Source organism: Lutra lutra, chromosome 1 (assembly GCF_902655055.1).
Source record: "Lutra lutra chromosome 1, mLutLut1.2, whole genome shotgun sequence".
Taxonomy (NCBI): Eukaryota; Metazoa; Chordata; class Mammalia; order Carnivora; family Mustelidae; genus Lutra; species Lutra lutra.
The window spans coordinates 72,823,158-72,837,451 of record NC_062278.1 but is presented as its reverse complement, the minus strand read 5'-3'; positions in this window follow the sequence as shown (position 1 = coordinate 72,837,451).

The following is a 14,294-nucleotide window of genomic DNA, read 5'->3' as shown; positions in this document are numbered from 1 at the left end:
TAGTGAATAATAAAAACAAAAGCATGTATCTCCTTAAAATATGATATTTTAATTATTATCCATCATAATCTTATTTTTCTTTCTTTTACTTAAAAATATACCTCATTATATTCAGGGAAAGTGAGAAAATGAACATTTGTGAGAATTAGGTTTGATTTCAAAAGCTCATAAAGTTTCTATGTATTTTTGAAAATTTTGAATTCTACCCTTTTCTATTGATTCTGGATACATCTGTATATTTAAATTTGATTTTTGTTACTCTTATTTTCCCTAATTATGTATGACTCTTTAGAGTCATTTATTTCTCAGATGACGTTTATCTGTGAAGAATTTACACTTTTCTCTTCATCCCCAAATTCTCATGCTGAGCGAGCAAGAGATAGAGCCCATCTTTTGTTATCATATCTTGTGTTCAATTTTGTAAGTAGTAATTTTTTTCTTAATTTTTAAAGAATAATCACAATATTATCAAATGACATATCGGTTAGATATGAAAAGTTAATGTTATAGCTTTTAAATGTACCAAATTTTGTGAACTTAATAAAGCAAAGATCCTGAGAACATAAGATCTAAACTTGCTGGATACTGAATTAAATTACCATTGTCATTCTAGTAAGACAAACATCTATCTAATCTGAATAGGATTCCATATTAAGGTTCCATTGTGTTGGTCCTTATATGTAATAATAAAATAGTTTTTATCATGTTAGATCATAAAATTGTATTTTTTTATAAATTTAAAAATAGGGGCACCTAGGTGGCTCAGTGGGTTAAAGCCTCTGCCTTCAGCTCAAGTCAGATCCCAGGGTCCTGGGATAGAGCCCAGCATCTCATCGGGCTTTCTGCTCAGCAGGGAGCCTGCTTCCCCCTCTCTCTCTGCCTGCTTCTCTGCCTACTTGTGATTTCTGTCTGTCAAATAAATAAATAAAATATTTTAAAAAATAATTAAAAAATATAGCTGTTGAGAAAAAGAACAAAGAACAAAGGCACAAATATAAAACAAATAATAAGATAGCAGTTTACACATAACCTTATCTATATTTAAATTAAATGTAAATGATCTAGAACAATCTTATTAACAGGGCTTATTTTATGGTTATGCAAATTTTTAATTTAAATTGTCTTTATTTGCAAATATACTAGTAGGAGCTAGAAAATTAAATTGGCATTTAAAACATAAATGAAATGGGTTTTGTCTGAGAAAAAAGTAGCTAAATGTAATTCTAATAATTAAATATTACTAAAGAGGATGATCTGAAATGACTTGGTCCTCTGAAATTAGAAATTACATTACAGCATTTACCAATTATGCTTTACTATATTTTCATCTTAGCTGTTTTAGAAATCATTAGTTATAATGTTCCTTCACTCACATTCATTTTTCCACTTATGTAACAAACATTTTTAAGCACATTTTATGTGCCAAACATTATATAAATGCTATTGAAAACAATGAAATCACACACAGGCGAACACACACATAGCATATATGTATATATGGTGTATATATGTGATATATTACCATATATATATATAAATCTATATATAGATATATAGATATCGTGTGTATACATACACATGCACACACACACACATATAGACATACACAGGAGTATAAGGGAGATCAGGAGTGGGTGGAAGAGAAGCAGTGACCATGTTGCAATTTGGACAAAGTTGGCCTCAAGTGTGATGGTGCCATTTGAGCAGACTTGGAAAGATATGCAAATTGCCAAGGCAAATAGATGAGTGAAGAGCATTCCAGTCTGTAAAAATTTCCTAAGCTCGGTATGTACCTGGCCTGATGAAGAAGCAGCAAGGAGACCCTTGTGGATTGAGCAGAATGAGAAACAAAGGAGGTTTTGGCTTTTATTCTTAGTGAAATGAGGAACTACTGCAGAGTTTCAAACAGAGGAGACACATGATTTGATACACATGTTTAAGATTATAGTTGAGCAAGGATGGAAACAGAGCAGTTAAGAGGGTATAGCAGTAGTCCAATACAGAGATGATGGTGACTCAGATCAGGATCATGGTAGTGGTAATGGGCGAAATTGGTTGGTTACTGGATATATTCTGAGTGTACATCCAACAGGATTTCTTGGTGAACTGTTCGTGGGGAGAAAATCAAAAATGTCTCTGAAGTTTTTCATCTGAGTAAATAAAAGAATGAGTTTCCCACTAAATGTTATGGGAAAGGCTATGTTTACAGCAGTTTGGGAGGTGGGGAGATCAGGAGGTCAGTTTTGGACAGGTTGAGTTTTGATATTTGTTAGGGATTTGAGTAGAATATCAAGTAAAGTTGGATATTCAGGTCTACAGTTTGAGAGAGAAACTTCTTTGATGGAAATATAAATTCTCTATCATCAAGGTTATAGTGACATCTAAAGCCAGGAACACAGATGGGAACATGCTGTGAGTGAGTATAGACAGAGAAGATGATTAGGGATGTCAGCCTGGGATATACCCACTTTGAGAACAAATACAAATGTTAACTATCAGAATTTGGATTTATTGTCCAAATCCCAGTTATTCTTATTTTTTCATTGTGCTTAAAAATTATAGGTGAAGTTTCATCATATGTTTTCTTGATGTCCAGATAAAGTTTAGTGATGGCTTTCAGAAGAAATGAATAAAATTAAAAACATGATTCTCCATTCTACTTCCTGTTCCTTTGTTTTTTACTTTTTAATTTTCTTTTTGAGTACATTTGTCTGGCAGTTCTTTAGTAACATTTTTAAAACAAGGTGAAACTATCAAATGACATTTGCAAAAAGTCCAAAGTCTATGTTTTGATTGATAAGAAAGTGAAAATATTAAATCAAAGATGCATTATTATGTTTAGTAAGAAAACAGAGTAAATGCATTTGAGTCAAATCAACTCTGTATTGACTGGTGCACTGAGTATTCATGTTACTTGTCTTTGCTGAAATTTTCTTGTCAGTTTCTAAAATTTTGGTTGGCTCAAACCTAAAAGGATAAAGGGATTCGTCAACCTCATTAGATACACAATCTACTTGCTATGGTTTCTTCCTAGATAATATATGTGGCATTTTCCATTATATTATACATGTTTCTTAAATCCTAGTTGGAAACTTCTGTTTTTTTTTTTTTTTTTTTTTTTAAAGATTTTATTTATTTGACTGACAGAGATCACAGGTAGGCAGAGAGGCAGCCAGAGAGAGAGGAAGGGAAGCAGGCTCCCTGCTGAGCAGAGAGCCTGACATGGGGCTCGATCCCAGGACCCTGAGATGATGACCTGAGCTGAAGGCAGAGGCTTTAACCCACTGAGCCACCCAGGCACCCCTGGAAACTTCTGTTTTTAATTTTAATTTTTATTATTATTTTTATTATATTTTTATTTTTAATTTTATTTCATTTTTATAATTTTATTATACTTTATTATTTTATAATAGATTATTATATTATTATTTTAATTTATCTTACAAAATATATATGAATATATTATAAATTATTTATATTTATAAAATTTTTAAAATTTTAATTTTTAATTTTTCCTTACAGAATAACATTATGATTATTTATGTGTGATTATAATTTAACCTTTGAGAACTCTAATCTCACCTAAATTTTCTTTAAAAATGATTCATGTCCTATTAAGACTTCCTTTGTAACACTTTGGCTCTATGTGTTCAATTGATGAATTGTGGTGAATGAATTATGAAGTTGATATAAGGCAATATTTATTAAGCATTTCCAATATTCTCTATAGCACATGATTGCAATCACTTTTCTTATTTATAAATGCCAAAGAGTGCACATTCAAATGTATAAATGTGTAATTCTTCATGGTCACATACCCACCCTCCAAAAAGAGGTAGCTATTCTGACTTGCTTGGCCTTGGTTTTGGGTTTTCTTTTTTTACACAAATGATTGTTTTGTCAGTGTATTTATCCTTGTTTTAAAACTCGTACCAATGCTGTGTAAATGGAAAACAAGATGTGCTCATATTCTAGGCATCTGTTAATCCTATTCTGTTCTTTGTTTTCCATACAATCTTTGTTAGGTTTCTCAGTATTTTTTTTTCTTCCTGTGCTAATTAATAAAATCCAAGCATTCCACCTTGAAATATTGCAGATTCTGCTAACAGTTCACTAAAAATGTCATTGCAATGTAGAGAGAAATATCTCCTTCTCCTCTTCAGCTACAAAAACATAAGTTAATATTTGGCATCATAAATCTGCCTATATAATGCTGATATAAAGCAGTTTTACAAACTAAGACCTATAAAAGGAATCCATAATTTTTAAGGACTTTCTATTCGAACCAGTCTTATTTAAAAAAAAAAAAATCATAATATCATCAGGGTCCAATTAGAAAATCCAGCAAGGTTTAAAAAAAATTCATCAAGGATATAAAGCACTCAGGCCAACATCTAGAAGTGGGGAAAGGGAGATAGAAACTAGGGAGGTGGCTGTAGCTATAAGTGGGACAGAAAGTATGAATGACCTTTGATAGTAGAGCTTCCATCACTGTGAACCTGTGTCTTGACAGAAAGTTAGCCATGGGATTAAATACACTAGTTTCACTGTCCTCGCATCCTCATATTCTGGGCCAGTGCTTCTAAATTTTTTAACCTAATACAAGCCAGGGAGTAATGTTGGCTATTAATTGTTGTCCATACTGTTTAGCCTCCCTGAGAGGAGAAGGGTAGAAGGTATACCTAGATGGCAAAGGGAGACTAACTGAGAAAATTGGTAAATATTATTTATTCAAAGATATAAATATTTGCAAATTTTCTATATTAAATTCTAGCAATTATTTAGCCAAATGCTCAGGTTTTGTGTACATTTCTATATTCCCACTTACCACAGGCAACCGTTCTAACAGTTTTTCCACCACTGTATAATACAGGTTGCCATTTCCAGCCTGATATTTGGCATTTTTCCTGCCACTTATTCCAACTTCCACAATTTCCTTTCTGCTTTTCCAGTCTTCACCAATCCCAGACCCCAAACCAATGCAACATGTTTTAGCTTTTTGTTATAGCATTACCCTGCTACATAGATATTAGTTGATCTATTAGTTAGATTTTGCTGTAGAGCAAAAAAAATCTTAAACTTAAAAACTTGAAAAAATGTGTTTGGCATAATAAACTTACTGACTTTAAAAGACAACTATTTCATTTAACTCATGGTCCTGTTAATGGGTAGGTAATTATTTTGGTCTGAGGGAGTTTACGTGATTTCTGTTGGGCTCTATCATATACCTGTAGATAGCTAGCTGGTTGGCTAAAAGATCTAAAATAGTCTCCCTGATATGTCTGGAAGTAAATTGTGACATAGGGTGTTTACATTGTTTCCATGTGTCCCCTCATCTTCTAGAACACTAGTATGGGCTTGTTCATATGGCTCTTTTAAGGTTTCAAGTGTACCAAGCAAGAGCAGACTCCAATGTCCTAGTGATTTCAAGGCTCTGTTTGTATCACATTTCCTGTCATCCCATTGGTAAAGTCAGGTCACAGGCCAAGACCAAATTCAAAGCGTGGAGGAAAAGATCCCACTTCCTTGTTGGAGCAGAACCTCTACTAGCTTACTTCAGACATGCCATCAGAATTAGAAATAGGTATGCTATTTTAAGCCCTTGAAATTTTGATGTTGTTACTATAGCGTTACCTATCCTATCCTGACTATGACTCATTGGAAGTGAGGTTACCATAACAGATGCCTAAATTAGCTGGCATTATTTTAAGGGCCAGGTGATGATCAATTAAGAAATTAATTCCTGAGAATGGAAAGAGAGTACTCTATGTTGTGCAATAATAAAGCATTTGGTAAAACACTTCAGACCTAACTTGGAAACTAGATGATAGGCTTGATGTTTTTTGCTTTGTTCTGTTTTGTTTTGTTTTTAGGCTTGGTAAACTTTTAGCCCTTGGAGAAGATTAGGGGGAATTAAATTACAGTATTATTTATTGATTGTTATTGACTGGATTTGGCTAGGTATTTCATAAAAATGAAAAACCTCAGAAAATAATTAGAATGTTTTCAAACCAAAATAAAAATAATGAAGAAATCTGAACATTTCTGGGTGTACAAATATTGAAGCAGTGAATTGCTTTTTAACCTTTACAGTAGGGGACAAAATCATGAAAATATGCGAGCAACAAAGGCCTTTGAAATTCAGCCTTGAAGCAGAAATTAGATTAAGGGTATAGCCTTTTTTCCTTACTGCTGAACTTCTTACCTGATTAAGATGATTCAGGAAAATATATCAGTATAATATGGTATGACATCAGTCATAATGGTATGACAACTAGTAGTACCTGTCAGTGCATAAAATGATTTAGGATACAAATCAGAGTCAGGGTAAAACTTTGCCAGAGAAGTCTGAGAGCATAATTTGTGAAAAAAGCATTTGGCAAAAAAGTAAAGAAAGATAGTGGAACTAAAAACTATTTTTCAAAAATAACTGGCACATGGAATTGACTGGATTCAAATAGATATGAATAGAGACTGAAGTGCTAAGCAAGCTAGGAGTCTAGAGTTGAAAATTGCTGTGACCCTGTGAAGGTAAAAATATTTTGCCCCCCTCTACCACCTGTTGTGAGTCCAGAGGGGACTTGAAGTCTGGCTGTATTCCTCTACTGCCACCGAGGATGTGGCCATTGATAATGAGAGCAAGGAAAATGTCCCTCTATTAGTCAACTCAGCTGCCATTAACAAACTACTATAGACTGGGTGGCTTAAAGAGCAGAAAAAAAATCCTTTTCTTACAGTCCTGGAGGTAGAAGTACACAATCAAATTTTGGGCTGAGTTAGTTTCCGGGTTCTGATAATGGCTCATTTCCTAGCTTGCAAACTTACCTTCTTGATTTAACCTCACACAGCCTTTGTGCAGAGAGAGAGAGAAGGAGATAGAGAGAGAAAAAATTAAGAAAGGAGTCTCTGTGAACAGCTAAAACAATGCCTAATTAAGAAACTTTTATTACCCCGAGGAAAAGCACTCTCACAGTATCAACACTCACAAGTTCAGAAATGTTATAAACTGCTTTGTCTTTCCACCAGGAGGAATTCATTGCATTTGGGCTCTCCCAGTTCTGTCATTGTACAAAAGTGTGAGGAGATAGAAACATGATTTATCAGGTCCTCTGGACCAAGAAGAGACATTTTCAAAAACATGCAGGGACCATCACTTATCACCCAGAGACCACACACAGGGTGGCTTTGGTTTGGTTTCATTTAAGGAAAGAAAGGAGCAAAGGAATGTTTGGGAACTAGAAGGAAACCCAAGTAAAGGAATATATCCTCCAAATATTCCATGTGTTCATTCCCAGTTTCCAGCTCCCTTATGGAGATATGGCTACGTGGCCAGTTGTAGCAGATGATCTGTGTGGCAAAGAAATGAATGCCAGGTCAAGCACTGAAGCTTTCTTGTCCCCTGTTCTGCGAAGATTGCATGTTACCTGTGGTACAGCTATATGTCTTGGAGTCTCCCAAAGCCTGAGTATTGAGTGATTGTATGGAATTGAGCCCTCACATCCATGTGGAACAAGGAGAGGGAGAAAGAACATTTATATAATAGGTCCCCGAGGCTCTGGGATTGTATAATACAGGATAGCAAACCTGCTAGGCCTAATATAAATAATTTTTCTGAAAATTCTCAAAGTATATTTTCAAAATAAAAAATCAGTCAATCTCATTTTTCTTATTGCAGTGAAATGACATTGGTAATTAGGAATAAAAAGCAAAAATTGTAAGTAACGGAATTTTAGAGATTCTACCCTGGAATTATAAAAGAAGTCAAAGTATATCTGCAAATTAAATTTAAAGGAGTAGAAAGAATACTTGATAATTAAATCAGAAGCAAAATAGCCCTCAGAAAAAGTATAAGGATTTAAATAAATTTATTGAAAAACAATGTAAGAAAAAAATCTGTTAACAATAAGCTGACATATAATCTAACAACTTATAGAATATATATACTTATGTAAACAGTGACCCTTTGCTGGGCACCTGCGTGGCTCAGATGGTTAAGTGTCTGCCTTCAGTTTAGGTCATGATCCCCATGTACTGGGATTGAGCTCAGCAGGGAGTCTGCTTCTCCCTCTCCTTCTGTCTCTTCCCCAGCTTGTGCTCTCTATGTCTCTCTGTCTCTCTCAAATGAATAAATAAAAAATCTTAAAAAAAAATTAAAAATAAACAGAGAAATTTGAAATATAATGTTTGATCTCAGCTATAATACAGGAAATGTTAACTGACAAAACAATGTGATATTTCCAATATATTTTACTAGCAAAAATTATAAAGATTTTCAATGTTGGTAGGAAGATGAGACTATCGATTCAATAAACATTCACTGAGCCTACTATATGCCTGGCACTTGGGATATAGCAGTAAGGAACACACACACCTAAATCCCTACCTCATCACATTAATGAAATTATAACTACATTTTGTACTTTATTAGAAGGTAGAAAGTGTTATGAAGAAAAGTAATATAAGAAAGTGGGAGAAGAAATAACCAATGGCAAAATGACAAATTGTGTTTTGATATATCCAGGGGTGATGTGGATAATAATTAACTGTTTTGGCCATTCAGAAAAGTTGCTGACTGCCCAGGGCACTGGAGCAAGATCTGCTAGGCTGGGTGTTAACTTAATAGTTGCTGGGTCCTGGGGCTCTTTTGGGAGAGGTAATTTAGCTCCGGGAAGTTGGAGGGCTTGCGGTAAATGCTACTAACTACACAAGTATGGAATTCTTTCTACATTTTAGGAACAGCTGTGATCATATCAGAACATACTGACTTAACATCAGCTCAGTATTAAACTTTAAAAAGATCAAACAAGATCTTCATATTTGAGAAATAATAAAATGTACACAAAAATAAACACCTTACAACTTTATAGCCTGAATATTACATACCTAACAAATGCAAACATATTTATACTTACAGTATATATCTATATAAACTTTATATAGAGGCATATTATCAGATATTATTGCTTGTAAACATACACAAAAAAACCTGAAACCAGTAACTGATTCTGGGAGATAAAGGAGAATACAAAAGACTATTTTAATTTGTAACTCATTTATCATTACCAGTGTCCCATTTTTTTTTTAAGGAGAATGCAATCACTTTTGTATTATTTCTTTGCTGAAAATAAAAAAAAAGCCTCTTACATTTAATATTCTGTCTCCCATCTTGAGAGGAAAATGAAGTAAACAAATCCATAATAAAATGAGGCAAAATGAATAACTATTTTCTTGATATTTTGTTACTAGAACCTTACAGACTACTTGAGAAAGGTACAAATGATTGAACACAAATGTGCTGTGAAGTTACTGCTTTTGCCACATGTCAATGTCAATGTCACTTCTTTCCTGGTTGTTTTGTTTTTAGTGCAGGCAATGGTTTTGTAGCTCATCAAACACAGTGAACATCTGTTCTTTCAAGTGTAGAGAATCCTACAGAGATTGAAGTGCATTTGCTGACAAATATTTTATGCAATACATTTTAGATACTGTCTGGACTATGACATGACAAACTTTTCAGTTCTCTTCCACATTTATCTCATTTTTTTTTCATTCTATAACCATTAACCTCTAAGAGCCCAGTACGAGATATGCCAATGGAGATTTGAAAAAGAAAATAGATCATTTGGCCTTGTGAGGACAGATTCTTTTTTGTGGTTGCAATCATGCTTACCATTTCCTTGCTTTTGTTTTGGAGGATTCACCATATACATAAGATATATATAACTTTAGATATATAAATGATATACTAGATTTCAAATTTATTACTAACATGTCCTGTGATTCTTTAAGTCACTTAACTTTTCTGTGCATTACATTTTTTACTTTCTTGTCTGTAATATGGCAGCAAATGTCAAGCCAGCAGGGAAAGTCTCTTTAAAACCATCTAGGATGGGGCACCTGGGTTGCTCAGTGGTTAAGCCTCTGCCTTCGGCTCAGGTCATGATCTCAGGGTCCTGGGATCAAGTCCCGCATCGGGCTCTCTGCTCAGCAGGGAGCCTGCTTCCCCCTCTCTCTCTGCCTGCCTCTCTGCCTACTCGTGATCTCTGTCTGTCAAATAAATAAATAAAATCTTTAAAAAAAAAAACCATCTAGGATTTTATGAATAAGGAAATGAAGATCTTAAGTTGACTGTGCTTGAGGAAATGGGAGATCTTAGATAGGGTGATTTGCCCCAGTTACACGAGGAATCTTTGGCAATGGGAGAAAAAAGTAGATCCAAACCTGTGTGTGCTAAATTTATCAATACCTCTCTTTTTCAGGAATAAATTTAATCCTTATGTATCAAAAATGATGCTGTGATAAAATAAAACAAAAGTTAATAATTCTATGAAATATGTCAGTCACAAACACTATTCAGCAAAAGAATTGGGCCATTTCTCCTTCAAACACAGGATTTCAATTCATTGCTCCTAAAGCTAGCTGTGGTTAGGTGAATAAAACATGGGTGAAAACACTCACTTTGTAAACTGCCAGCTAAAAATGTTGAGCTTGGGCCCATTTATTATGTGTACTCCTTATCACCTTAGGAAACATGGTAGCCCCCACATGGAGCCTATTTAGCATGGGCCCTTGGGGAAAACAAAGTAGAGTCGAGTCCCCATGATGGACATTTACCATGTGAGATATTAATGTTGGTTTTCTCAGTCACAGCAGTTGTGGCCTTGTTTTATCATATCAGAGCATGTCCTGATTGATACATGTAGGTTTGTTTACTTCATATATCTGCCCTGGAAAGTAAATGATCAAATATAAGATTTTAGGCATAGATCTCATCAATTATCCAGGGAAGGTACAGAGTCATGTGTCATTTCTAGTCACTTCACCAGAAGTTCTCATATGTTCTTCTGACACAATTTGTACCTGTAAACTATTGGGCCTTCTGCCCCTATTTAATGACACATTGGTCTACGGCACTTGTGGGTTAGATTTAGATCCTCTCTTCTTCATTTATATTTTTTAATGCACCTCCTCAATTTCATTTTATTTTCATAACTGATTCTTAGTTGGTTTTGTTAGTAAACATCAAGCAGAAATGGCCCATTTGAAACCATGTAGGATTGATTAGGAAAGTGAAAGCTCTTAGAAACTCATTTTATTGTTGAGAAAATTTGAATTTTTTTAGAAAGACCATCAGGAAGACAAGTATTTTTTGGTTATGGTGTATGTGAAAATACTTTTATATTGCCCTTACATTTGACTGTTTTTGTTATATATAATTCTAGGATCAGTAATAGTCAAAACTTTCAAGACAAAGGACTTGCTGTTTTGCCAGTCAGTTGGCATCAGGCACAACTAATGCAATAACTCATGCCAGTCTTCTTGTTAAGTTAAAAGTAAAGTTGTTGATGTTATTATTATTAAAGAAAATTTTAGCTCTTTTCTTAATCTTCATGAAAAATCTTAAGTATATGTCTAGATATATGTATATTTAAAATTATTTTCTGCTTGTCCTTGGTGGACTCTCTAAGTGTGAAGATTAATTCAAGTCAGACATGTTTTCAGTATCATTTCTTGCTGTAAATTCTATCTGTTCTCTCCTGTTGACACTCCTATTTTTATGGATGTTTGAACTTTGGCTTTGTATTCTATCTATAACTTTAAACATTTAGATTACATTTTATATCTCTTTTACTTATTTTTCAATCTTCTGGGAGATTTTCTAATTTTAAATTGCAGGTCACTTATATATACATTCTCTCATTTAGACATTTTACTAAAGTTTCAACTTTAGGAATTACATTATTATTTATAATTTATAATTATTTCTTGTTTTCTGATTAGAAGTTCTGAGAAGTTCGTGCATTTTTCAGAATATAACATGCTTCTGATTCTATGATTATATAGTATTTTGTTTTTGTCTTCATCCAGGTTTTGACTAGACCTATCATTCTCACTATTCACAGCAAACTTTTCTTTAATATTGTTTATATTTCTCAAATATTTATTTGTCCTTTGTTGTATTTTTATATGTGACAGTTGCACTATGAGAAGTAGTATGTTTTCCTTGTAGTTGCACTAGTCTCTGTTCTTCTGAATTAGCTACCTTTGGGTATCCTCTGAGCATGTGTCTGTCCTAAGGAGACTAAAATAAGGATTGCCCTGTGTTAGAATGCCTTAGAGTAATGTTACATTGTTGAATGGAGGGACATTTAGATTTTGTCCTTTTCATCTGTGTCCCCTGTAGTGGTCTGTTACTGAACTTGGCTATGTTCTGCTTTTCAACCATATGAGCTCCCCATGCAAGTATTTTTGCTGTGTTTGGAAAGTAATTCTCACAGCTTGAACCTGGAAGCAAATGCTGCTTACTATACTGGAGGGGAGGGGAGGTTCCAGACCCAGTCTTGGTAGGTGGTCCATTATTTATTTACATATGCTAACAATTCTCAAACTTTCTGTTTTAGGATTCATTCTCCACAGTTTTATTTATTTGAGTTATCTCCTCTAATGTTTACCATATTAATAATTAACCACCCAAGACATCTGAAACCCAAGACTATACACACACGCATTCCATTAGCCTTCAGAGGGATGATGCCACTGCAGGATGCAGGTTCTGGGAAGTTTCCCAATCTACATAGTGAGAGAATGAGCTTGGAAAAGACAACAATAATATTAAAAACTTATATTATTACAAAAATAGCCCCTATTTAACAGTTTGAAAACCAATGGACTCTTATTCAGTGGTTTAGCTAGAGTAAACAATGCTCGGAAGGAACATAGCATGTCTCTTGCACATTTTCTTTCCTCGCAGCCTTTAGTAGAATTCGATGTGGAGCTCTGCAAGTTACTACTGAGTGGTAACTGGAGACATACGTCATCTCTATCCTGTTTGCTTTATCCCTGACCCGACAGGTGATAGACATATTGCTCATTTCTGCACCTTGTATTTGCTCGCTCTGACTTTGATTCTGTCGGGAAAGTGATGGCTAACTCTGCGGCAACCTTCTTTGGGTTTGATTTTTTGCTTCTCTATATGTTCCAAGAGTTTCAAGCCATCTGCCTCCTGTGTTCTTTTGTAGTTGGTCTCCTCTTCTCATTCCCATCTCCTGGCAACCACAGGTTTGCCATCACTATGCTTTGCCTCTCTTAGAACTTAAAAAAATGCAGTTATCCAACATGAAGTTGTTTGTGGTGGACTTCTTTCACTTAGCATAATGCCTTTGGTATTCATATATATTATATATTGGCAATTTGTTGTTTGTTTTTGCATAGTAGTTTGATCTGTTTTATTGATCATTCATAGACATTTTTGTTGTTTATCGATTTTTGCTATTCTAAATAAAGCTGTAATGAACATTTTGTACAAGTTTTAATGTGGACAGGCTTTCATTTAACTAAGTTGTTTTTAAATATACTACTTCATTATTATTTTGATTTTGAAGTGATTTGCCATCTGCTGCAAACATGTCATTTTCATGTTAACAAAGAGACAGAAGATGAAATAGAGATATTGAATGTATTGATTTGAAACAGAAAGCTTCTTTTTAAAGTTTATTAACTTATTTTTAGTAATCTTTATACCCAAATGGGGCTTGAACTCAAAACCCCCGAGATTAGGAGTTGCATGCTTTTCCAACTGAGCCACGAGGTTCTCAGAGACAGATACTTTTGGTAGAAGGTCAGTTACAATGGAGGAATTATACTTCAGGGCATTTTGAAAAATGCCAATGGTATTGAGAATATTTTGTTATCTTAAGGAGTCATAACACAAAACAGAACTTTTAAATAAACTGATTTGTTATAAGTACTTATGACCTACAATTGATGCTAGATTAGAGTAATCAAACTTTATGACTTTTAAAAATGTCATATTTTGAAAGTTTACTGTCTAGCATAGGAATACTAGCAAGTGTTTTGGGAAATATTAGTCTTTATTAAGACTAGTGAATTTTTTTGTCTTTTAAACTCATATTTGTTATTTTCATGGTCTCTCTCATTTTCCGAAGTATTTTACTCATTAAATAAACATTTGTTGGGCATCACTATGTGTTAAGTACTATCAGAGATAAAAATACGCACAGAGGGCGCCTGGGTGGCTCAGTGGGTTAAAGCCTCTGCCTTCCGCTCAGGTCATGATCTCAGGTCCTGGGATCGAGCCCCACATCAGGCTCTCTGCTCTCTCTGCTCTGCCTGTCTCTCTGCCTGCTTATGATCTCTGTCTGTCAAATAAATAAAGTCTTTAAAAAAAATATGCACAGAACATTTCATAGGTTAAGACACAGCTTCAACTGTGTCCTGTAACATGGACATAATTACACAGAAGAGAGGCAGATTTTTGAGTGTCCATCCTTATT